This window comes from Elephas maximus, chromosome 3, assembly GCF_024166365.1.
Source record: "Elephas maximus indicus isolate mEleMax1 chromosome 3, mEleMax1 primary haplotype, whole genome shotgun sequence".
Lineage (NCBI taxonomy): Eukaryota > Metazoa > Chordata > Mammalia > Proboscidea > Elephantidae > Elephas > Elephas maximus.
Window position 1 is genome coordinate 197298523 of NC_064821.1, and position 26913 is coordinate 197325435.

Consider the following 26913-nt stretch of genomic DNA (forward strand, 5'->3'; position numbering starts at 1 on the left):
GAATGTGTCTTTGTGGGGACTTATTCTCAAAATGTTTTAACTTGTTTCAGCCAACACACATTATTTCAATTTGTAACACTTATTCTATGCTCCATTCTCCTTTTTTTGTCAAGTTAAAAACATTTTTTGTATCTATCCTTCCCTTCCCTTAGAGACTCTCATATCCTCTGGTCCTCCTCCCTGTACCCTCACTCTGTTGATATACTTCCTGCTTTCTGTCTTTGGTTCTTGATATTTATTTTTAAGAAATTGAGAAACTTAATTATTTGTTCACTCATTTCCGTTTTGGCCTCCAGCATTTCTTGGCTTTCTTTTCTTATTGAATAGTTCTTCCCAAAGAGTTGTTGGTGTCTTAGTTGTACAAAATTTCAGAATCTTTGAATATTAGACAATAGTTTCTTCCTTTCTTTCTTTTTAAAGCTGTAACATTTAAATAACACTTGACTAGGTAAAATATTTAAGTTTCAAAAATTATTGGAATACTTGTTCAGTGCACCTCCTCTGAAACCCTTGGACAAGACATGTTTGGAATTTATTGCTTAGGCTTTAAAAAGGCTATTTGGAGTCCCTGAGTGGTACAAATAGTTAAGCACTTCACTGCAAGCCAAAGATTGGTGTTTCAAACCAATCAAGAGATTCCTCAGAAGAAAGAACTGGTGATCTACTTCTGAAAGATCACAGCCATTGAAAACTGTATGGAGTACAGCTCTACTCTGATACACATGGGGCATGATAAGTCAGAACTGACTTGACTGAGACTAATAAAATAGCTCTTTAATGTATACACTTTATCTTCAGTTTTGTGTAGGTGACCAAATGGAGATAGCATCAGCACTCCAAAATTAAATGCATTACTATTTCTACATCAAATTTGTGGCTGTTCACAGTTTAAATGCAGAAGAAAATATTCTTTGATGGTTATGAGTGTGGGGAGGGAGGGAGAGGCAGGGGTATTCACTATTTAGATAGTAGACAAGAACTATTTTAGGTGAAGGGAAAGACAACACACAATACAGGAGAGGTCAGCACAACTGGACTAAACCAAAAGCAAAGAAGTTTCCTGAATACAATTGAAGGATTCAAAGGACAGAGTATCAGGGACGGGTGTCTGGGGACCATGGTTTCAGGGGACATCTAGAGCAATAAAAAAAAAAAAAAAAGAGCAATAGGCATAATAAATTCCATTAAGAAAACATTCTGTGTCACACTTTGGTGAGTGGTGTTTGGGGTCTTAAATGCTAGCAAGTGGCCATCTAAGATGCATCAATTGGTCTCAACCCACCTGGATCAAAGGAGAATGAAGAACACCAAAGACACAAGGTAATTCTGAGCCCAAGGGACACAAAGGGCCACATAAATCAGAGACTAGATGGTGCCAGCTACAACCAATGACTGCCCTGACAGGGAACAAAACAGAGAATCCCTGATGGAGGAGGAGAGCAGTGGGATGCAGACCTCAAATTCTCATAAAAAGACCAGGCTTAATGATCTGACTGAGCGGAGAAAAACCCTGAGATCGTGGTCCCCAGACCTTCTGTTAGCCCAAGACTGGAACAATTTCCAAAGCCAACTCTTCAGACAGGGAGTGGGCAGGACTATGGGATAAAAAATGATACTGGTGAGGAGTGAGCTTTTTGGCTCAAGTAGACACATGAGACTATGCGGGCAGCTCCTGTCTGGAGGTGGGATGAGAAGGCAGAGGGGGACAGGAGCTGGCTGAATGGACATGGGGAATACAGGGTGGAGAGAAGGAGTGTGCTGTCACATTGGGGGAGAGCAACTAGGAGTGCATAGCAAGGTATGTACAAATATTTGTATGAGAGACTGACTTGATTTGTAAACTTTCTCTTAAAGCACAATAAAAAAAAATTGTGACTATTCAAACTAAAGTAGGATGAAGAGATTATAAATGGCCACATATCACTTCCTATCAAGTTTTATATTGTAAATATATTTTGTTGCCACACTCCTCAGACCCTAGCCCACAAAAATGTTTTCATTTTTATAGTGTTTTGTGTTTTGGAATTACAGGTATGGAATTTTTGGACAAGTGTTTTATAAATGTTATTCTATTGTCTTGCTGTAGCCAGTTTTGCTGTTGAGAATCAGTTTAAATTTCATTCTTGAATCTTTGTATGTGGTCATATTTTTATCTCAAGAAGTTCTCAGAGTGTTGCTGTGGGTTTTTCCCTCACTCTATGGGCCTGTTCAATCAAAGGGCATTAATTTGCCCTCAGGAAGAAACCAATTCAAAGAAACAGAAATAAGACCATACAAATTATATAGACATACCCAAAGACATGATCCTTAAACTAAAGAAACTCATGAATTAAAACAGAATATTGAAACACATACTGTGTACTGAGTGGTGTCAGCAAAGGTGTTTACAGGTGGTGAAGAGACCCTGAGGAATGACAGTTCACTATGGAAGCTTCCATAAGACAAAAAAAAAAGTTGCCATTGAGTCAACTCCAACTAGAGTCAACCCCATGTATGTCAGAAAAAAACAAAAACCAAACATGTTGCCGTTGAGTCGGTTCTGACTCATACTGACTCTATAGGACAGAGTAGAACTGCCCCATAGGGTTTCCAATGGTGGATTTGAACTGCTGACCTTTTGGTTAGCAGCCATAGCTCTTAACCACTACACCGTCACTGTTTCCATGTATGTCAGAGTATTGCCGAATTTTGGGGAGATAGATCACCAGGCCTTCCTTCCGAGGTGCCTCAGAGTAGACTTGAACCTCCAACATTTTGGTTAGCAACCAAGGGCTTTAACAGTTTGCACCACCCAAAGACAAAGACTCAGCTAAGTCTTGAAGGCTGTTTGGGAGTTAGTCAGAAGAAGAAAGGTGGGAATGGCTTTCCAGGTAACATGAAGGGCATTAACAAAATCAGGTGGACTGTAAAAGCAGTATGTTTTTTATATTTTCTAGAGCTTAAGATACATGAAATAGAAAAGTAAGAGAAGCAAAAGAGAAACAGATTATTTAAGGACTTCTAAACCATGATTGGAAACCCTGGTAGCATAGTGGTTAAGGGCTACGGCTGCTAACCAAAGGGTTGGCAGTTCGAATTTACCAGGCCCTCCTTGGAAACTCTATGGGGCAGTTCTACTCTGTCCTATAGGGTTGCTATGAGTCGGAATTGACTTGAAGGCACTGGGTTTTGTTGTTAAACCATGATAAAGCGCAACAATTATTTTCTAAATAAAATGGGAAATTGTTAAAGGATTCAACACAGATAGGGCCCTGGCTTTATAGAAAGATAATTAGTTACCTGGGAAGAAATATTTAGTGAAAGTAAACCTAGAAGGAGGGAAGTAGAGACCGTTAAAATAATCAATGCCAAAATAAACAAATAAATAAATGCTGCAATTTTGCTCTCGAGGGCAATTAGAAGTCTAGTAAAGTGGCAGTGATATGAGCACATATACCACAAAGAACATGGTCGGAGCTTTAGATTTGGTTTCTTGACTGCCGGTTCCATGGCGTTGATTGTGGAGCCAAATGAAATGAAATCCTTGACAACGTCAATATTTTCTCCATTTATCATGTCGTTGCTTATTGATCTAGCTGTGAGGATATAGTGTGTGAATAAGAGCTAGCTAGGGAAGAGCCAAGTGGACTACAGTTGGTTCTCCAGGATGGAACTGCAGTACTGTGGCAGAAGTATTTTCCTGTAAAGCTAGAGGCTGCGCCTATTTTACACATAGGCCTTCTCAGTCATAGTGGGGGACCAACAAGCAGACACTCAAGGCCAGGCTTCAGCCTTAACAGATGATGGGAAAATGAACCAGAGACTTTGACATTATGTAATCCATAGTCTAAAGACAACAACTGTTTTCAGTTCTGCTTCTACCACATACACCCTTGACCCAAGTCAACTATCATCATTAATAGGGAAGAATTTCTTAGAACTTCTGAATGCAGTAGTTCTCAACCCACTCCACAGTGATGCAACTAGTGATTGGGTGATTATATATTTCCCTTTGTCACACATATCCACTGACAACCTGTTGGCATGGACCACTCACTCACATAGGCATAGCCAGTCCTTTAAACCCTGTATAAATGTGTAACACTGCATGTCGTTTTTCTCTTGTAGGTTCAGCCATAACTTGAGATGGGAAATGAATGCAAGAAAATTGTTCTACTGAAGGGATTAGAGGAGATCAATGACTATCATTTTTACATAGTTAAGTCTTTACTGGCCCATGATTTGCTACTACGCCAAAAGTGCAGGAAGAACATGATACAATTAAGATTGCTGACTTGATGGCAGAAAAGTTCCCAGGTATTGCCTGTGTGGACAAACTAACAGAATTACTGAAAGATATCAAAGATCTCAAAAAAGGTATTCTTGAAAAGCTTAGCAGAGCAAAGTTAAAAGGTAATAGGGGGACCTCCTCACTCCATCCAACCACATCCTTGAGTAGAACCTTGCTTTGGTCATAGCTGATATATCCCCTTTCCGCTTTAAGACTCAGTAGCCACAATAATGGTGGAAACTCAAATGATAACCAGTTTACAATTTATGTCTTTCCCTTTCCTGTAATGAGGATTGATGTATTTTGGAGGGTGTATTTGGGGTTCATTAAAGAACAAAAGGCAGAGACAAACTGATGAGAAAGGCTGAGATTACCAGTACATTAGAAAAGTTAGAGAACGAGAAAGCAAATTACAATTCATTTAAAAAATATTTACACGTAGCAGTTACTGCACCTGCTGTATAAAGATTTACTCCATTGTTATTATTCTGTCTAATAATAAAGATGAGGTGGGACTTACCTACCTGTGAAATCACTGGGCTTAAACAAAATATTTTAAAAAGCCAAAGGCAGATATCACCAGTTTGCAACATCACAAATCAGATCGTACGTCATAAAATTTGGTTTCTATAATTTGATCAGATCTTCTGTAGAAAATGACCCGCCAGTCAGTATTAAGAACACTAGATTTTTAAAAGGATGATAGGATAAGAAGGTCAGGAAAGAGGTTGACAGACATGCATGGGAGTTCGGAGGATGGGATGCACCTGTTTATTGCACAGGGATGTGAAGAAAACACATAAGATGGGCCCAGGCCCATGTTGCTCATTTTGCCACCATGTAACCAGACTCTACTAATGAAATAAAGATGGACAAAAGAATATCTTGATCCACAAGCAGGAGTTGGAAAGAAATAGCACTGAAACACCTTCAGCTGCCTTAGACCGGCTCCTCCAGGTTTATTGAGTTGTCCTTTTTCTGCATCACTAAAAAAAAAAAAAAATTGAAGAAAAGAGAACAACTCCTATGAACAGTAGCAAACAAGGTAGAACACGTCCTACAATGCCTGCAACCACCACAAAAGGAGATCAGCTAAGCCTGAGGAAGAAGGACAGGCTTGAAGTCTCACAAAAGAAACTTCTGCTATGGCTCTTGCGCTTATTCTCCCTATTCGGGCACTTGCTTCTTGATTAATAATCCAACACAATTCCTATTTATCAAAATGTAACTATTGATCATCTCCTTTATGCTAGGCAATGAGCTAGGCACTATAACAAATATGATGGAAATTTCAGGGAAATGATTATGATATCGTCATCCCATTATAAATATAGATTATCAATTAGACTGGAAAAATCTTTTCCATGCTAACACAAACCTAGATTTTTTTAATTTCAAGTCCAGTGTTCTTCCCATTCAACCACAGAATTAATTAGAAGAATCATGTGTCTGTTTAAAGAAAGTTTCTCTTTGTTTAAGCAACTATTGCCCGCACCTCTTACCTACTAGTTACCTCTTCGGGTTGTAGAATGGAAGTTCCTGGAGTTACCAAGACATCCTTCAAATAGAACCTACTGCACACAATAATAAAAAATATGATGTGCTTCTTTTGATACTGAAAACCAGCAGCGTTTAAAAAAAAAATCTACTTTCAGAAAAGAAAAAACACAGCCAAAGAGAAGCCTGTAACCAAAACGAAGATTTCCCAGGAGCAGAGTCAGCCTCCCTGTCCTTCAGGAGCCAGCACATCTGCCACCATGGGTCACCCCCCACCTCTTCAAGTCTCATCACCAACTCCATCCTTCACTTCTTTAACTGAGGTACTTTCTTCCAGTTTCTCTTTTCCTCCATTTTCTACAACGAAAAATTAGGAATCAAATCTCAGAATTCTAATCTCATGTCCTACCTAAAAATGACTCCAAAAATTAGTTAATAAATCAGGTGTATGTACTGAGAATTCATACCTTTTAATCTTCTCTTGTCACAGTGGATACTTGATGAAGCTGGCATTCTATCTGATCTCAAAAAGTTCTCTTTTGTGTTGTTCCAGGGGAAGAGTGAGAGAGGTGCAGCATCCACACCAGTGCAGGTGAACACAGCAGTGGGACCATTAACTACTGCTCCAGTCTACTTCATACTTGTCTCCTTTGCTCACCAACCCATTATCATTTCTTCAACACACCATGCTCCTTTCCTCTTCAGAGTTTTTACACATCATCTTTCTCCTACCTGAAAATTTCTTAATTTGACAAAACCTATCAACCCTTTGGGTCCCAATATTGCTACCCTTCCAGAGTTAATCCTTCCTGAGACCCCACTCAGCTTACATGAAAGCTTCATGGTGTTCAATTTGGAAGGACCTTATGTTTTACTTCTGACCACATAGGATAACTGCAGTTAGGAAGTGTTTGCCTCCCCCTCTTGACTATGAGTTTCAAGGGTAAGGCTACCCTATTGGCCTCATGAAGCAATGTAACTTAGTGCTTATTTTATGCTGCCTCCCAGGAGGCTCTCACTAAATATATTTACCTAACGCAATAATGAAAACTAAGTACTATGAGAAAAAATGCAGATCATTACATCCAGTAAAAGAGGTGATATCAATCTGGAGGCTCAAAGGATGCAAATAAATAAATAAAAATTTAAAAAGGAGGTGAAAGCAGGAGAGAAGTTGAGGAGTTTGGAAGAATACAAGCAGAAGGAAGACCATATACCAATGCCTGAAAATGAAAGGAAAGGACTATATTTTATATTTGCATTTCTGTTTATTGTTTTAGATTTTAGTGTTCTCAGTAGCAGACTTACTAGTCTTTTACAATATCTCCTGTGAGTGGCAGGCTAATAACACATGACAACTCAAATGATTCTTATTCTACACGGAAAGGTTTTTTTTTTTTTTTGCTGGCTACACACTGAATGAGAGAGATTATGGGCCACGAAGGAAAATAATAATACTAAACACAATCTCTCTCTGCCCCCCTCTCTCTCTCTCTGTCTTTCCCTCTCCTTTGCATTCCCGCTACAGAAATAAAACATGGTTATTTTAAAACTGGGAAACTTTTTTTTTTTAATACAAAAAACATTTACCCACAAAGTCTATTGTGATGCCTGTCAGAGCAGCAGATGGTGATAGCTGGGCACCATCTTGTTGTGCTGGACTCAGTCTGGTGGAGGCTGTGGAACCTGTGGTCCATTAGTCCTTTGGGCTAATCTTTCCTTTGTGCCTTTGATTTTCTTCATTCTCTCTTGCTCCAGATGGGGAGAGACTAGCGGAATATCTTAAATGGCTACTCACAAACTTTTAAGACCCCAGACACTACTCACCAAAGTAGAATGTAGAACATTTTCTTTATAAATTATGTTATACCATGAGTCCACGGCATGATCACCAGCTCTCAGCCCAGTAATTTGGTCCCTCAGGAAGTCTGGATGTCTCTATGCAGCCTCTGGAAACCCTAGTGGCACAGTAGTTAAGAGTTCATTTGCTAACCAAAAGGCCAGCAGTTCGAATCCACCAGGCACTCTTTGGAAACCTTATAGGGACAGTTCTACTCTGTCCTATAGCATCGCGATGAGTCAGAATAGACTTGACGGCAATGGGTTGGTTGGTATGGAGCCTCCATGACCTCACCTGGTCAAGTTGTTCTGGCTTCCCCAGTATTGTGTACTCTCTTACCCTTCACCAAAATTATCACTTATCTATTATCTATTTAGTATTTTTCCCTCTCCCCACTTTCCTCCCTTGTAATCACAAAAGATTGTTTCTTTTTGTGTGTAAATCTTCCACCAGCTTTTACAGTAGTGGTCTTATACAATATTTGTCCTTTTGTGATCGACTTATTTCATTCAGCATAATGCATTCCAGGTTCATTCATGTTGTGAGATGTTTCACAGATTCATCACTGTTCTTTATCGTTACATAGTATTCCATTGCGTGTATGTACCATAGTTTGTTTATTCATTCATCTAATGATGGGCACATAGGTTGTTTCCATCTTTTTGCTATTGTGAACAATGCTGCAATGAACATGGGTGTACACGTGTCTATTCATGTGACAACTCTTATTTCTCTAGGACATATTCCTAGAAGTGGGATTGCTGGATCATATGGCATTTCCATTTCTAGCTTTTTAAGGAAGCACCATATGTTTTCCAAAATGGTTGTATCATTTTGCATTCCCACCACCAGTGCGTAAGAGTTCCAATCTCCCTGCAGCCTCTCCAATATTTGTTATTTTTTGTTTTTTTTGATACTTGCCGGTAATGTCGGGGTGAGATGATATCTCCTTGTAGTTCTGATTTGCATTTATCTAATGGCTAGTGATCGTGAACATTTCCTCAAGTGTCTGTTAGCCTCCTGAATGTCTTCTTTGGTGGTGTCTGTTCATATCCTTTGTCCATTTTTTAATTTGATTATTTGTCTTTTTTTTGCGGAGATGTTGGTTTTTAGAGATTAGACCTTTGTTGGATTGGTCATAGTCAATTTTTTCCCCCAGTCTGTAGGCTCTCTTTTTACTCTTTCAGTGAAGTCTTTTGATGATGATAAGTGTTTAATTTTTAGAAGATCTCAGTCATCTAGCTTATCTTCTGCTGTTTGTGTGTTGCTAATTATGGTTTGCATCCTGTTTATGCCACGTATTATGGTCTCTAGCATAGACCCTTTTTTTTCTATGATCTTTATTGATTTTGGTTTTATATTTAGGTCTTTGATTCATTTTGAATTAGTTTTTGTGTATGGTGTGAGGTTTGGGGCCTATTTCATTTTTTTTTTTTGCAGATGAACATCCAGTTTTGCCAGCGACATTTGTTAAAAAGGCTGTCTTTTCCCATTTTATTGACTTTGGGCCTTTGTTGAAGATCGGGTGACCAAGGTGGGTGGATTTACATCTGGGTTTCAATTCTGTTCCATTGGTCAATGTATCTGTCCTAGAACCACTACCAGGCTGTCTTGATTACCATAGCTGTATAGCAGGTTCTGAAGTCAGGTGGCAATGAGTCCTCCTACTTTATTCTTCTGATTCAATAGTGCTTTATTTATCCAAGGCCTCTTTCCTTTCCATATAAAGTTAATGATTAGTTTTTCCACTTCTTTAAAGAATGTTGTTGGTATTTAGATGAGGATCGCATTGTGTTTGAAGATTGCTTTGGGTAGAATCGACATTTTCACAATGTTGAATCTACCTATCCATGAGTATGGTATGTTATTCCATTTATATAGGTCTCTTTTGTTTTTTTAAGGTAGTGTTTTGTAGTTCTTTGTATAGGTCTTTTACATCCCACATTAGTTTTATTCCCAGTATATTAATTTTTTAGGGGCTATTTAAAAGGCATTGTTTTCCTGATTTCCTTTTCATAGTTCTTTATTAGTGTCCAACTGATTTTTGTATGTTTATCTTGTATCCTACAATTCTGCTGAATCTTTCTATTAATTTTCTTGCCTATTGTTCTAGCTAGGACTTCCAGCACAATGTTAGGTAGGACCAGTGATAAAGAGCAACTTTGTCTTTTTCCTCTCCTCAAGGGGAATGTTTTCAGCCTCTCTCCATTAAGAATGATGCTAGCTGGGTGGAGCCAAGATGGTGGAATAGACAGATGCTTCCGTCAAGCCCTCTTTACAACAAAGACCCAAAAAAACAAGTGAAAGGAGTATATTTGTGACAAGCTGGGAGCCCTGAGCATCAAAGGCAAGCCTAGACAATTAATCGAGGGGCGGCGGGACGGGGGAGAGGCCATTCAGAAGTGGAGAGGAGTTATCAGACCTGAATCACAGGAAGCCCTCAGACACCATTCCCAAAGCAGCGGCAGCAGCAGCAGCAGCAGACTGCTACTAGCGTTTGGCAGCAGTTTCCTCTGGGAGAAGCAGCCAGCCACACAGCCCACTTGCACCTCCGGAACCTGAGGAACACGGTGCTCTGGGCAAAAGCTAAGTACTTGCGTATATTTTGCCACACACACCCGTTTTTATTCCCGCCCCCCCGCAGCCAGCTTCAGCAGCTGAATCCCTGGGCCTGAGATAGACCCTGGTAAGCAGCTAGAGCCATCCTCCCGGCCTTGAGGAAGGGAAAAATTTGCAAATGGCGGAAAAAGATAATTTGCCAGCTTTTTATTAACCAGGGGAGCTCAGGACAGAAGCAGCTCCTGTCCAGGCATAAACTGTCCATGGACCTTGAGCACCTTTCCCTTCTACATGGACCTGTGTGGGCCTATTTCAGGAGAATAGGCCCTTGTTGGAAAACTCCAACCATTTCAGCGGTGCGGTGGAGAGGTGGGGGTTTGACATTTGCCATTGCTTTGCCTATTACACAAGGTCCTCACCTACCCACATCAGGGACTTGAGGACTGGTAGCTCCACTCAGGTCACCCAGCCACCTGTGATAGGGGTCCAAAGATAACTGGTACCTCCCAGTCCTTACAACAAAAACTTTGGGTGCCCATGGTCCCTGTGCAGAACCCAGCCACCAGCATGCTGTAGGGAACAGAGACACATTTTCCTCAGAGACATTTGGGGGTCAGTTCTCAGCCCCCTGCCTTATTCAGAGCGTGACCCCCTGCTGCAATCAGATACCAGTATGTACACAAATCACCCCTACCCCTCTAAGACTGTAGGACAGAGCCCATACCACACACTTTATATTAGCTACCTGGAAACCTGAGCTGAATTCATACAAGAAAACTGAATGGACTCCTAGACTGATATAAATGATAACAGCTCTAGCCAGCTGGGGACAGGACACCAGAGCTCCAAAGGTGAAAATAATCAAGCTAGCTCACTGAAGCAACCCATAGGGGTATACCAAAACAAAAAAAAGCAAGCAGCTGCAACACAGTAAGCAAGCATAAACTAATACAATAATTTCCAGATGGCTCGGAGACAACAGTCAATATCAAGTCACATAAAGAAACAGACCATGATCACCTCAACAGGCTCTCAAAACAAAGAATCAAGGGATCTTCTAGATGAAAGTGCATTCCTGGAATTACCAGATCCAGAACACAAAAGTTTAATATACAGAACCCTTCAAGACATCAGGAGGGAAATGAGGCAATACATAGAACAAGCCAAGGAACACACAGATCAAGCAACTGAAGAAATCAGAAAGATTATTTAGGAACATAATGAAAAGTTTAATAAGCTGGAAAAATCTATAGACAACAATCAGAAATTTAGAAGATTAACAATAAAACAACAGAATTAGATAACTCAATAGAAAGTCAGAGGAGCAGAATTGAGCGAGTAGAAGCTAGAATTTCTGAACTCGAAGATAAATCACTTGGCACTAATATATTTGAAGAAAAATCAGGTAAAAGAATTTTAAAAAATGAAGAAAACTTAAGAGTCAGGTGGGACTCTATCAAGAGAAATAACCTACGAGTGATTGGAGTACCAGAACTGGGAGGGAAAACAGAAAATACAGAGAAAATTGTTGAATTTGTTGGCAGAAAACTTCCCTGATATTATGAAAGATGAGAAGATATCCATCCCAGATGCTCATCGAACTCCAAATAATGTAGATCTTAAAAGAAAGTCACCAAGACATATTATAATCAAGCTTGCCAAAACCAAAGATAAAGAGAATATTATAAGAGCAGCAAGGGATAAAAGAAAAGTCACCTACAAAGGAAAGCCAATAAGAATAAGCTTGGACTACTTGGCAGAAACCATGCAGGCAAGAAGGCAATGGGATGACATATTTTAAAAATTGAAGGAAAAAAATTGCCTGCCAAGAATCATATATCCATCAAAACTGTCTCTTAAATATGAAGGTGAAATTAAGACATTTCCAGATAAACACAAGTCGAGGGAATTAGTAAAAACCAAACCAAAGCTACAAGAAATACTAAAGGGAGTTCTTTGGATAGAAAATCAATAATATCAGGTATCAACCCTAGACTAGAACACTGGGCAGAGCAACCAGAAGTCAACCCAGACAGGGAAATCAAAACAAAAGAAAGCAAGATTAAAATAAAAAGCCCAACACAGGATAACAGCAATGTTATTAAATAAAAGAAGACAACATTAAAATAATAAACAGGGACTAAGAAATGTAATCATACACCTTCCATATGGAGAGGAAGATACGGCGATAAAAAGAAATAAAAGTTAGTTTTAAATTTAGAAAAATAGGGGTAAATAATAAGGTAACCCCAAAGGAAACAAACCATCCTACTCATCAAAATAAAATACAAGAGAAAAATACAGGCTCAGCAGAAACAAAATCATCAACAACCAATATGAGGAAAGGACAATATGTAAAGAAAATCTACTGAGCACATAAAATCAAGTGGGAAAAAGAAACTGTCAACATACAAAAGAAGGCATCAAAATCATTGTGTTAAATTCATACCTATCCATAATTACTCTGAATGTAAACAGACTAAATGCACCAATAAAGAGACAGAGAGTGGCAGAATGGATTAAAAACAAGATCCATCTTTATGCTGCCTACAAGAGACACACCTTAAACTTACAGACACAAACTAAAACTCAAAGGCTGGAAAAAAATATATCAAGCAAACAACAATCAAAAAAGAGCAGGAGTGGAGATATTAATTTCTGACAAAATAGACTTTAAAGTTAAATCCATCAGAAAGAATAAGGAAGGACACTATATAATGATTAAAGGGACAACACACCAAGAAGATATAACCATATTAAATATTTATGCACCCAATGACAGGGCTGCAAGATACATGAAACAAACTCTCTCAGCATTGAAAAGTGAGATAGGCAGCGCCACAATAATAGTAGGAGACTTCAACACACCACTTTTGGTGAAGGACAGGACATCCAGAAAGAAGCTCAATAAGGACACGGAAGATCTAAATGCCACAATCAACCAACTAGACCTCATAGACATATACAGAACACTCCACCCAACAGCAACCAACTATACTTCCTTTTCTAGTGCAAATGGAACATTCTATAGAATAAACAACATATCAGGTCATAAAGCAAGCCTTAGCAGAATCAAAAACATTGAAATATTACAAAGCACCTTCTCTGACCATAAGGCCATAAAAGTGGAAATCAATAACAGGAAAAGCAGGGAAAAGAAATCAAACACTTGGAAACTGAACAATACCCTGCTCAAAAAAGACTGGAACTAGAAGACATTAAGGATGGGATAAAGAAATTCATAGAATCCAATGAGAATGAAAACACTTCCTATCAGAACCTTTGGAACACAGCAAAAGCGGTGCTCAGAGGCCAATTTATATCAATAAATGCACACATCCAAAAAGAAGAAAGGGCCAAAATCAAAGAATTATCCCTACAACTTGAACAAATAGAAAGGGAGCCACAAAAGAAACCCACAGACACCAGAAGACAAGAAATAATAAAAATTAGAGCAGAACTAAATGAAATAGAAAACAGAAAAACAATTGAAAGAATTAACAAGACCAAAAGCTGGTTGTTTCAAAAATCAACAAAATTGACAAACCACTGGCCAAACTGACAGAAGAAAAACAGGAGAGGAAGCAAATAACCCAAATAAGAAATGAAATGGGCAATATTACAATAGACCCAACTGAAATTAAAAGAATCATATCAGATTATCATGAAAAACTATACTCAAAGAAATTTGAAAACCTAGAAGAAATGGATGAATTCCTAGAAACACACTACCTACCTAAACTAAGACAAACAGAGGTAGAACAACTAAATAGACCCATAACAAAAGAAGAGATTGAAAAGGTAATCAAAAAACTCCCAGCAAAAAAAAAAAAAAAAAGCCCTGGTCCGGACGGTTTCACTGCAGAGTTCGACCAAACTTTCAGAGAAGAATTAACACCAATACTACTAAAGGTATTTCAGAGAATAGAAAAGGACGGAATACTCCAAACTCATTCTATGAAGCCACCATATCCCTTATACCAAACCAGGTAAAGACACCACAAGAAAAGAAAATTACAGACCTATATCCCTCATGAAGGCAGATGCAAAAATCCTCAACAAAATTCTAGCCAATAGAATTCAACAACATATCAAAAAAATAATTCGCCATGACCAAGTGGGATTCATACCAGGTATGCAGGGATGGTTCAGCATTAGAAAAACAATTAATGTAATCCACCACATAAACAAAACAAAAGACAAGAATCACATGATTTTATCAATTGATGCAGTAAAGGCATTTGACAAAGTTCAACACTCATTCATGATAAAAACTCTCAGCAAAATAGGAATACAAGGGAAATTTCTCAACATAATAAAGGGCATCTATTTACAAAGCCAACAGCCAACATCATCAATAAATGGAGAGAGCCTGAAAACATTCCCATTGAGATCAGGAACCAGACAAGGATGCCCTTTATCACCACTCTTATTCAACATTGTACCAGAAGTCCTAGCCAGGGCAATTAGGCTAGATAAAGAAATAAAGGACATCCAGATTGACAAGGAAGAAGTAAAATTATCTCTATTTGCAGATGACATGATCTTATACACAGAAAACCCTAAGGAATCCTCCAGAAAACTGGTGAAACTGATAGAAGAGTTCAGCAGAGTATCGGGATATAAGATAAACATACAAAACTCAGTTGGATTCCTCTACACCAAATAAAAGAACATCGAAGGGGAATCACCAAATCAATGCCATTTACAGTAGCCCACAAGAAGATAAAATACTTAGGAATAAATCTTACCACAAATGTAAAAGACTTATACAAAGAAAACTACAGTACACTTCTGCAAGAAACCAAAAGAGACTTACATAAGTGGAAGAACATACCTTGCTCGTGGATAGGAAGACTTAACATTATAAAAATGTCTATTCTACCAAAAGCCATCTGTACATTTAATGCAATTCCGATCAAAATCCCAAGGACATTCTTTAAGAAGATGGAGAAACAAATCACCAATTTCATATGGAAGGGAAAGAGACCCCGGAAAATAAGGCATTACTGAAAAAGAACAAAGTGGGAGGCCTTACTTTACCTGATTTTAGAACCTATTATACCGCCACAGTAGTCAAAACAGCCTGGTACTGGTACAACAACAGATACATGGACCAATGGAATAGAATTGAAAATGCAGTCATAAATCCATCCACATATGAGCAGTTGATATTTGACAAAGGCCCCAAAACAATTAACTTGGGAAAAGACAGTCTTTTTAACAAAGGGTGCTGGCATAACTGGATATCCACCTGCAAAAAAATGAAACAAGACCCATCCCTCACTCCATGCACAAAAACTAACTCAAAATGGATCAAAGACCTAAATATAAAATCTAAAATGATAAAGATCATTGAAGAAAAAATAAAAACAACATTACAAGCCCTAATATATGGCATAAACAGTATAGAAAACATTATAAAGAATGTAGAAGAAAAACTAGATAACTGGGAGCTCCTAAAAATCAAAAACCTCTGCTCATCCAAAGACTTAAAAGTGTAAAAAGACTACCTACAGACTGGGAAAACTTTTTAGCTATGACATTTCTGATCAGTGCCTGATCTCTAAAATCTGCATGATACTGCAAAAATTCAACTGCAAAAAGACAAATAACCCAATTAAAAAATGGACAGAAGATAAGAATAGACACTTCACTACAGAAGACATCCAGGTAGCTAACAGATACATAAGGAAATGTTCACGATCATTAGCCATTAGAGAAATGCAGATCAAACTACAATGAGATTTCATCTCACTCCAACAAGACTGACATTAATCCAAAAAAAACACAAAATAATAAATATTGGAGAGGCTGTGGAGAGATTGGAACACTTATACACTGCTGGTGGGAATGTAAAATGGTACAACGACTTTGGAAATCGATTTGGTGCTTCCTTAAAAAGCTAGAAACAGAACTACCATATGATCCAGCAATCCCACTCCTTGGAATATATCCTAGAGAAAGAAGAGCCTTTACATGAACAGATATATGCACACCCATGTTTATTGCAGCACTGTTTACAATAGCAAAAAGATGGAAGCAACCAAGGCGCCCATCAATGGATGAATGGATAAATAAATTATGGTATATTCACACAATGGAATACTACCCATCGATAAAGAACAGTGAGGAATCTGTGAAACATTTCATAACATGGAGGAACCTGGAAGGCATTATGCTGAGTGAAATTAGTCAGTTGCAAAAGGACAATATTGTATAAGACAACTATTATAAGAACTTGAGTAACAGTTTAAACTGAGAAGAAAACATTCCTTTGCAGTTACAAGAGGGGGGAGAGAGGGAGGATGGGAAAGGGGCATTCACTAATTAGATAGTAGATAAGCACTACTTTAGATGAAGGGAAAGACAGCACACAATACAGGGGAGGTCAGCACAATTGGACTAAACCAAAAGCAAAGATGTTTCCTGAATAAGCTGAATGCTCCGAAGGCCAGCATAGCAGGGGCAAGGGTCTGGGGACCATGGTTTCAGTGGACATCTAAGTCAATTGGCATAATAAAATCTATTAAGAAAACATTCTGCATCCCTCTTTGAAGAGTGGCATCTGGGGTCTTAAATGCTACCAAGCAGCCATCTAAGATGCATCAATTGGTCTCAACCCACCTGGATCAAACGAGAATGAAGAACACCAAGGACACAAGGTGATTATGAGCGCAAGAAGCAGAAAGGGCCACATGAACCAGTGACTACATCATCCTGAGACCAGAAATAGATGGTGCCCGGCTACAACCGATGACAGCCCTGACAGGGAACACAACAGAGAACCCCTGAGGGAGAAGGAGCGCAGTGGGATGCAGACCCCAAATTCTCATAAGGCCAGACTTAATGGTCTGACTGAGACTGGAAGAACCCCGGTGGTCATGGCCCCCAGACCTTCTGTTGGCCCAGGACAGGAACCATTCCCAAAGCCAACTCTTCAGTCATGGATTGGACTGGACAATGGGTTGGAGAGGGATGCTGGTGAGGAGTGAGCTTCTTTGATCAGGTGGACACTTGAGATTATGTTGGCATCTCCTGCCTGGAGGGGAGATGAGAGGGTGGAGGGGTTAGAAGCTCGCAAAATGGACACGAAAAGAGAGAGTGGAGGGAGAGAGCGGGCTGTCTCATTAGGAGGAGAGTAATTGGGAGTGTGTAGCAAGGTGTATAGGGGTTTTTGTGTGAAAGACTGACTTGATTCCTGCTGTGTTATACATACAGTTAACAGGTGGTAGAAAAATGAAAATAGTGCCCTTGTACTTTTTTTTAAGTGGAGGTTTTTTTTAAAAGATACTAAGGAAATTACTTTTTTTACAGACTTCAATTCAGTAATATTGTAGAAATTAGCAGGGCAGGGATGAAATTTCACATAGTGGTCAAGACCAAAGACTTCGGAATAAGGCACAGCTGGTTTGAATCCTGGCTCCAGCACTTTGTTGCTTTAACGTTTCTCTCTAAAATGGGAAGGTCTGTACTTCATAAAATTGATTTAAAACTTAAATGAGAAAGCACATACACATTACTTATCTCAGTGCCTGGGAGATCAAGAGAAATTAATCTAAATTAGATGCTTTTTATTTATTTATTCATTTTTAGCAAGGTAGAATTCTAGGTGGAGGATATGACACATGCGAATACTAAAAAATGTGAAAAAGCATAATGAGTTTTCTACAACTGAAATTGTGGTAGATGTGGAAGATTATGGAAAGTTAAGACAGATGGGTTTAAAAAAGGCCAGATAATATAGACTTTTCTCCAAAATGAAGAAATAGCGAAAGACTTTATGCAGAAGAATGGCATGCCTGATTACTTTGCCATTTTAGTAAAAATACATTCTAGCAACCAATGGCAGAGATGCATGAGAGAGAGAGTAGACTTAGAGGCAGAAAGATGAAACAGAAGTAGTGGTAAGCTGGAGTCTCCTCATTCCCCAACTATAGAGAGCTTATTGTTAAATATTCCAGAATCATGGAAGCTGATTGTTAAACCTTTAGCATCTTGAAATCAGCTATGGTGGGAATATTTATACCTCTGAAATCTGCAAATACTATAAATCAGCAATTTGTTTAAAATTGGAGATTTGGTTTACCAGAACAACACAGACACCTCTTTCAAAAATTTAGGTGAGAAGGAGAAAGGCTACAAGGGCTTGGGTACTGAAAAAGAAACAAAAATTTTTTGACAGTAGATTCGCACAATTTTTTGACTAATTATGGTGATAATGATGAGTTGGAAAAAAGATTCAAGGATCATTAAGGGATTAATTAAGACAGCTGCAGCAATGGTGCTACTATTGAGGTTGAGAATGCAGGAGAATAAGGTCCAAGGAACAAAAATGTGTTCTCTTCGGGAGGTTAAGTATGAGGTACCTATAGGATATGCAAGAAATTTCTAACCATCATTCTGGAGATATGCAGATCTGGATATATAGATGTGAAACAAAAAAAGTGATTTTGCAGAGAAGATTCATGTATTTGTCAGTTTAGAGTTAGTTGTTAAAGTTGTGGATTTGGATGATAGTGCCCCAAATAAGTAATACTATGGTAACATATATTTATGCTATTAGAAAATACTTATTGAACATTCTCCATGAGCTGGTAACTATTCATTTTAAGAGCTGTACATACATTAACTCAATAAATCCTTGCAAAAAAACAATGATGAGGATACAATTATTATCCCAATTTCATATATATAGATACAGAGGCTCAGGAAAAGTAAGTACCTTGACCTATTTGGCACACCTAATAAGTGGCGGAAGTGAGATTTCATTCCAGGCTGTCAGGCTCCAGAGTCCAGATTTTTGGGCAAGCTAATGAATCAGAGACATGAGGATGAAGCCATGGAAAAGACTAATGTTTTGGATTACCCTGAGGTAAAGGATAATACAAAAGAGAAATTAAAAAAAATGAAAAGTGGTTACAAGAACACAGGAACATGTGTATCATAAGCAAAGACAAAAAAAAAGTTTAACGAGGAAAACTGTCAACATTGCTCATGCCAGACACAAATGATCAAAGCTGTTCCAGGGTCTTGGAATAACTTCATCTTAGAGCAAAATGCTCAGACTTTTAGTGTAATGTACATTCTGGCCCATAGGTGAAAGATCTGATTGACTCTACATAATATCACATTCTTCATCCCCATGTACAAATAAAGGCCCCATGCAAAGACACACAGAACTCCACCATTGGACTCTTGATAACAGTGTTCAAACCTAAATTGACATACAAATGATTAGAATAGAAATTTTGACATCTTCAGGCACACAGACACCATATGACAAAAATCACTCCATTTCTTAGATTCCCTAATTCAGCACCCCATGTTCTAATCAAAAGCAACAGCAATTGCATCAAGAGAAACCTTTACGTGTTGGACACTTTCTCCACCTTTCTGCCCCAGTTAGGACCTCCCCTCAATGCTTTGCAAACTTTCCCATCATTCTCTTTCATCTCATTTGTGGAACTCCTGCCCTGTTGAAATGTATCCATGCCGAGGATGAAGAAATATCTTTTCAAGCTCAAGACCACTGGCATCGGGGGGGATAACTCAAAAGAGTAATGCATTAAATGAGAGAGGTGAGGGAGAAGAACAGCCTCTGAGGAAGGACAAGGTGAATGATGTGGCCCATGGGAAGGAGAGACACTGTGGGTGAAGACTAAAATGTAACATGAGAGGCAGAGCCAAGATGGGGGGATAGACAGATGCTTTCAGCAAGCCCTCTTTACAACAAAGATCTGAAAAAAACAAGTGAAACGAGTATATTTCTGACAAGCTAGGAGTCCTGAGCATCAAAGACTAGCTTAGAAAATGAACTAAGGGGCAAGCAGAGGAAGAGATGGTTCAGAATCTGAGAAGAGTTACCGGACCTGAATCACAGGAAGCCCTCAGGCACCATTCCCGGAGCAACGGTGGCGGGCTGGTAGTAACGTCCCGCCGCAGTTTCCTCAGGGAGAAGCAGCCAGCCACACAACCTACTCACACCTCCAGAACCAGAGAAGAATGGCACTCTCGGCAAAAGCTAAGTACCTGTGTATATTTTACAGTGCCTCCCCCACCCCCAAGCTGGCTTCAGTGGCTGAATTCCCTGGGCCTGAGACAGGCCCTATTGAGCACCTAGAGCCATCCTCCCGGCCTTGGAGAAGGAAAAAATTTGCGATTGGGGGTAAAGATAATTTGCCAGCTCCACTAACAGGGGGAGCTCAGGACAGAGGCAGCTCCTGTCCAGATATAAATGGGCTGTGGACTTTAAGTATCTTTCCCCTCTGCGTGGACTTGTGCAGGCCTATTTCAGGAGAATAGGCCCTTTGTTGGCAGACTCCAACTGATTCATCTGTGCAGCGGAGAGATGTATGTTCCATGTTTGACATTGCTTTGCCTATTAAACAAGGTCCTCACCTACCCACATGAGGGGCCTAAGGACTGGTAGCTCCACTCAGGTCACCCAGCCACCTGTGACAGGGTCCAAGGATAACTGGTACCTCCCAGTCCTTACGACCAAAAACATTGGGTGCCCATGATCCCCATCTACAGAATCCACCCATCTGTATGCTCCAGGGATCAGGGGCACGCTTTCCTCAGAGACACCAGGGGGACGATTCTCAGCCCCCTGCCTTGTTCAGAGTGTGACTCCCTGCTGCAGCCAGGTACTGGTAACTGTACCAATCACCCCTGCCCCTCTAAAACTGTAGGACAGAGCCTGTACCACATACTTGATGATCACCTACCTGGACACCTGAGCTGAATTCATACAAGAAAAATGAATGGACTCCTAGACTGATATACCTGAATACAGCTCTAGCCATCTGGGGACAGGATGCCAGAGCTCCGAAGGTGAAAATAATCAAGCTAGCCCACTTAAGCAACCCATCTGGGCATATCAAAACAAAACAAAGCAAGAAGCTATGACACAGTAAGCAAACATAAACTAATACGATAACTTATAGATGGCTTGGAGACAACAGTCAATATCAAACTACATAAAGAAACAGACCATGATCGCTTCAACAAGCTTTCAACACAGAATCAAAGGATCTTCTGGATCAAGGTGCCTTCCTGGAATTACCAGATGTAGAATACAAAAGATTAATATACCAAACCCTTCAAGACATCAGAAAGGAGATCAAGCAATATGTAGAAGAAGCCAAGGAACACACCGATAAAAAAGTTGAAGAAATTAAAAAGGTTATTTAAGAACATAAGGAAAAATTTAATAAGAAACAAGAATCCATAGAGAGACAGCAATCTGAAATTCAGAAGATTAACAATAAAATTACAGTAGACAACTCAATAGAAAGTCTGAGAAGCAGAATTGAGCAATTGGAAGGTAAAATTAGTGACCTTGAAGATAAAGCACTTGGCACCAATATATTTGAAGAAAAATCAGACAAAAGAATTAAAAAAAAATGGAAAACCCATAAGAATCATGTGGGGTTCTATCAAGAGAAATAACTTTTGAGTGATTGAAGTACCAGAGCAGCAAGGGATAACAGAAAATACAGACAGAATTGTTGAACATTTGTTGGCAGAAAACTTCCCTGATATCGTGAAAGATGAGAAGATACCTATCCAAAGTGCTCATCGAGCTTCACATAAGGTAGATTTTAAAAGAAAGTCACCAAGACATATTAGAATCAAACTTGCAAAAACCAAAGATAAACAGAGAATTTTAATAGCAGCTAGGGATAAACGAAAAGTCACCTGCAATGGAGAGCCAATAAAAATAAGCTCGGACTACTAGGCAGAAACCATGCAGGCAAGAAGGCAATGGGATGACTTATATAAAAAAATGAAGGAAATAAAACTGGCAGCCAGAAATCATATAACCAGCAAAATTGTCTCTCAAATAAGAAATTAGGACATTTCCAGTTAAACAGCAGTTTAGATTATTCGTAAAAACCAAACCAAAACTACAAGAAATACTAAAGGAATTTCTTTGGTTAGAAAATGAATAATATCAGGTGTCAACCCAAGACTAGAACACTGGACAGATCAATCAGATGTTAACCCAGACAGGGGAGAGATAAAATCAAGGTTAAAAAACGCTGAAAACAGGGAAACAGCAATGTCATTATGTAAAAGAAGGCAACATTAAAATAATAAAGAGGTACTAAGAAATATAGTCACAGGTCTTTCGTATGGAGAGGAAGATAAGGTGATATAAAGAAATAGAATCCAACGAGAATGAAAACACTTCCTATTACAACCTTTGGGACACAGAGAAAGCAGTGCTCAGAGGTCAATTTAATTCAATAAATGCACACATACAAATAGAAGAAAAGGCCAAAATCAAAGAACTGTCCCTACAACTTCAACAAATAGAAAGAGAGCAACAAAAGAAACCCTTAGGCACTATGAGAAAGGAAATAATAAAAATTAGAGGAGAACTAAATGAAATAGAAAACAGAAAAACAATTCAAAGAGTTTACAAGATCAAAAGCTGGTTCTTCGAAAAAATTAACAAAATTGATAAACCATTGGCCAAACTGACAAAGAAAATCCGGAGAGGAAGCAAATAACCCAAATAGGAAATGAGGTGGGCAAATATCACAACAGACCCAATTGAAATTAAAAGAAGCATATCAGATTACTATGAAAAATTGTACTCTAACAAATTTGAAAACCTAGAAGAAATGGATGAATTTCTAGAAACACGCTACCTACTTAAACTAACACAAACAGAGGTAGAACAACTAAGTAAACCCACAACAAAAAAAGAGATTCAAAAGGTAACTAAAAACTCCCAAAAAAAAACTCCCTGATGGCTTCACTGGAGAATTCTACCAAACTTTCAGAGAAGAGGTAACACCACTTCTGCTAAACGTATTTCAGAGCATAGAAAATGGATGGCATACTCCCAAACTCATTCTATGAAGCCAGTATACCCCTGATACCAAGCCCAGGTAAAGACACCACACACACACACACACACACAAATTACAGACCTATATCCCTCATGAACTTAGAAGCAAAAATCCTCAACAAAATTCTAGCCAATAGAATTCAACAACATATCAAAAAAAATTCACCATGATCAAATGGGATGCAGGGATGGTTGAATATTAGAAAAATACTCAATGTAAGCCATCAAATAAATAAAGTAAAAGACAAGACCCACATAATCTTATCAAGTGATGCAGAACAGGCATTTGACAAAGTCCAACATCTGTTCATGATAAAAACTCTCAGCAAACTAGGAATAGAAGGAAAATTCCTTAACATAATAAAGGACATTTATGCAAGGCCAACAGCCAACATCATCTTACATGGACAGAGTCTGAAAGCATTCCCCCTGAGAACGTGATCCAGACAAAGATGGCCTTTATCACCACTCTTATTCAACATTGTGCTGGAGGTTCTAGCCAGAGCAATTAGGCTGGATAAAGAAATAAAGGGCGTCCAGATTGATAAGGAAGAAGTAAATGTATCTTTATTTGCAGATGACATGATCTTATACACAGAAAACCTCAAAGAATCCTCAAGGAAACTACTGAAACTAATAGGAGTTCAACAGAGTATCAGGATACAAGATAAACATATAAAAATCAGTTGGATTTCTCTATACCAACAAAAGAGAATGTTAAAGAGGAAATCACCAAATCAATACCATTTTCAATAGCCCCCAAAAAGATAAAATACTTAGGGATAATTGCAACAAGAGACGTAAAAGACCTATGCAAAGAAAACTACAAGACGCTACTCCAAGAAACCAAGAGACTACATAAGTGGAAAAATATACCTTGCTCATGGATAGGAAGACTCAATATTGTAAAAATGTCTATTCTCCCCCAAACGATCTATAGATACAGTGCCATCCCGATCTAAATTCCAATGACATTTTTTAATGAGATGGAGAAACAAATCACCAATTTTATATGGAACAGGAAGAGGCCCTGGATAAGTAAAGCGCTGCTGAAGAAGAAAACAAAGTGGGATGCCTCGTACTACCTGATTTTAGAACATATTATACCGCCTTTTTTTTTTTTATATACCACCAGAGTAGTCAAAACAGCCTGGTACTGGTACAACAACAGCTGCATAGATCAATAGAACAGCATTGAGATATAAATCGATCTACATATGTGCAGTTGATATTTGACAAAGGCTCAAAGTCTGTTAAAAGGGGAAAAGAAAGTCTCTTTAACAAGTCGTGCTGGCATAACTGGATATACACCTGCAAAAAAATGAAACAAGACCTATACCCCATGTCATGCATAAAAACTAACTCAAAATGGATCAAAGACATAAATATAAAATCTAAAATGAAAAAGATTATGGAAGAAAAAACAGGGACAATGCTAGGATCCCTAATACATGGCATAAAGAGTATATGAGACATTACTAATGATGCACAAACACCAGAAAAGAAACTAGGTAACTGGGAGCTACTAAAAATCAAACACCTATGCTCATCCGAAGATTTCTCCAAAAAAGTAAAAAGATTACCTGCAGACTGGAAAAAGTTTTTGGCTATGACAATTCTAATCAGCGTCTGATCTCTAAAATCTATGCGGTACTGCAAAACCTCAACAAAAAGACAAACCATCAGCCATTAGAGAAACGCAAATCAAAACTACAATGAGATGCCATCTCACCCCAACAAGGCTAGCATTAATCCAAAAAACAAAATAATAAATATTGGAGAGGCTGTGGAGGGACTGGAGCACTTATACACTGCTGGTGGGAATGTAAAATGGTACAACCACTCTGGAAATCCATTTGGCGCTTCCTTAAGAAGCTAGAAATAGAAGTACCATAGGATCCAGTAATCTCACTTCTTGAAATATATCCTAGAGAAATAAAAGCCATCACACAAATAAATATATGCACATCCATGTTCATTGCAGCCCTGCTAACAATCCAAAAAGATGGAAGCAACCTAGGTGCCTATCAACGAACGAAAGGATAAATGAATTATGGTATACTCACACAATGGAATACTATGCAACCGTAAAGAACAACGATGAATCCAGGAAGCATCTCATAACATGGATGACTCTGGAAGGCATTATGCTTAGTGAAATTAGCCAGTTGCAATAGGACAAATATTGTATGAGACCACTATTATAAGAACTCAAGGAAAGGTTTAAACACAGAAGAAAACATTATTTGATGTTATGAAGGTGGGGAAGGAAGGAGAGAGGGGAGGAATTTACCATATAGATAGTAGACAAGAATTATCTTAGGTGAAGGAAAGGACAACAAATAATACAGGGGACGTCAGCACAATTGGAATAAACAAATAGCTAAGAAATTTCCTGAACACAATCAAAACTTTCAGGGACAGTGTAGCAGGCCATATAAGATGCATCAATTTGTCCCAACCCACCTGGAGCAAAGGAGAATGAAAAACACCAAAGACATAAGGAAAATCTGAATCCAAAAGACAAAAGGGGCCACATAAACCAGAGACTCAATCAGCCTGAGACCAGAAGAACTAGATGACACCCAGCTACCACCAATGACTGCCAGACAGGGATCACAACAGAGAGTTCCTGACGGAGCAGGAGAAAAGGATCTTGTAATTATGAGTAATGATTTGCATACCTGTCTTAAAATATTAGTCCAGTGTCCTGCATTCTTTCGTCACTCTGAATCTCATTCATTTTTATGTGATTTGTTCTTGTCTCTGGAAGCTTTTAGAAAGTTCTTGTTGGTATCCCTTTCATTCCTTTATAACCTATGTAGGTGGTGAGTTTCTTTCTCTATCCAGTTTCTCTCCTCATGTGTTTTGATATAATCTCATTCATCTCTCTTTAATTTGCAGGATTTATCTACATCTTTTATTCAAATATAACTGCTCCCTTTTCTTCAATTTCTTTTTTACTTGGATTACTACTATGTGAATGATGCAATTATATACTTCTTATCTTTTAAATTTTCTTTCTGTTTTTAATTTCTTTTGTTTCTCTTTTCATTCTGGAAGACTCACTCTTCCTTAAGAAATTAACAAATTTATGAACCTTGTTCAGTTTATAATTTATGCTATTTATTGGCTTCTTCATTTTTACTGTGACATTTTAATTACTGAATATTTCCCCTTGACTACTTCATCATTTCTTGTTCCTGTTTCAATTGCTAATTATATATTAGCAATTTGCATGCTTATTTTAAATTTATGGTTATTTTATTTTATGGTTTATCTATTATAACATTCTGGTTCAAATGATATCTGTGGTCAGGTTTGCTGTTTTATTTTCTAAGTAGTGTTCGAGTTATATTTTAAAGTAGTTTACTCAACAGGTATCTATCTAATTAGCTGGCCCTTTGAGCTCATAACCCATGGGGGTATCACCTACTCTGCTTGAAAGGTCTTTGAGAGGGAAAGGCCAAAAGCACAATCTGAATCTGAGTCAATGTCATGTGTTAAAGAAGAGCTCCGGAGCAGAGCCCAGATACCAGGAAACCACAGATAGTCCTTCCACACCACACAAGTCAGGGGTGATAGTTTAACTCACAAATTCTTAAGGGGAATTATCTGTATGAGAAGCCAGCCAAGCTGGGTAGCAAAGCATCAGCACAAGTACCATGGCGCACAGGGGTGGAAGAGTGACTTGCTCCTCTTTTTATCTGCTGGTCATCCATCCCAGTCTATCTTTTGTTCTACCCTGATATGACCCTGTGGTCCCCTGTACCTGGGCCTCTGAAGCCTATATCTGTAAGGAATTGACAAAGATTGCCCTAAGTCCCAGGCTACCGTTTCCCCCACCACCTCCCACACCACATACCTACCATTTCAAGGCAG

The 26913-nt window shown here is 38.7% G+C and overlaps 1 protein-coding gene across 3 annotated transcripts in view; it reads left to right on the forward strand.

Moving 5' to 3' along the window:
• LOC126073821 (myeloid cell nuclear differentiation antigen-like) overlaps window positions 1-26913 on the forward strand; it is a 92292-nt gene that overhangs the window by 58495 nt on the left and 6884 nt on the right. For 2 of the 3 annotated variants that reach the window (XR_007516852.1, XR_007516854.1), the window contains 3 exons: window positions 4108-4296; window positions 5926-6090; window positions 6321-6623. The gene's annotated coding sequence lies outside the window, so the exon portion shown is untranslated. Of the gene's footprint in view, window positions 1-4107; window positions 4297-5925; window positions 6091-6320; window positions 6624-26913 lie in introns of those variants that run through there. The other variant, XR_007516853.1, reaches the window with a different exon arrangement.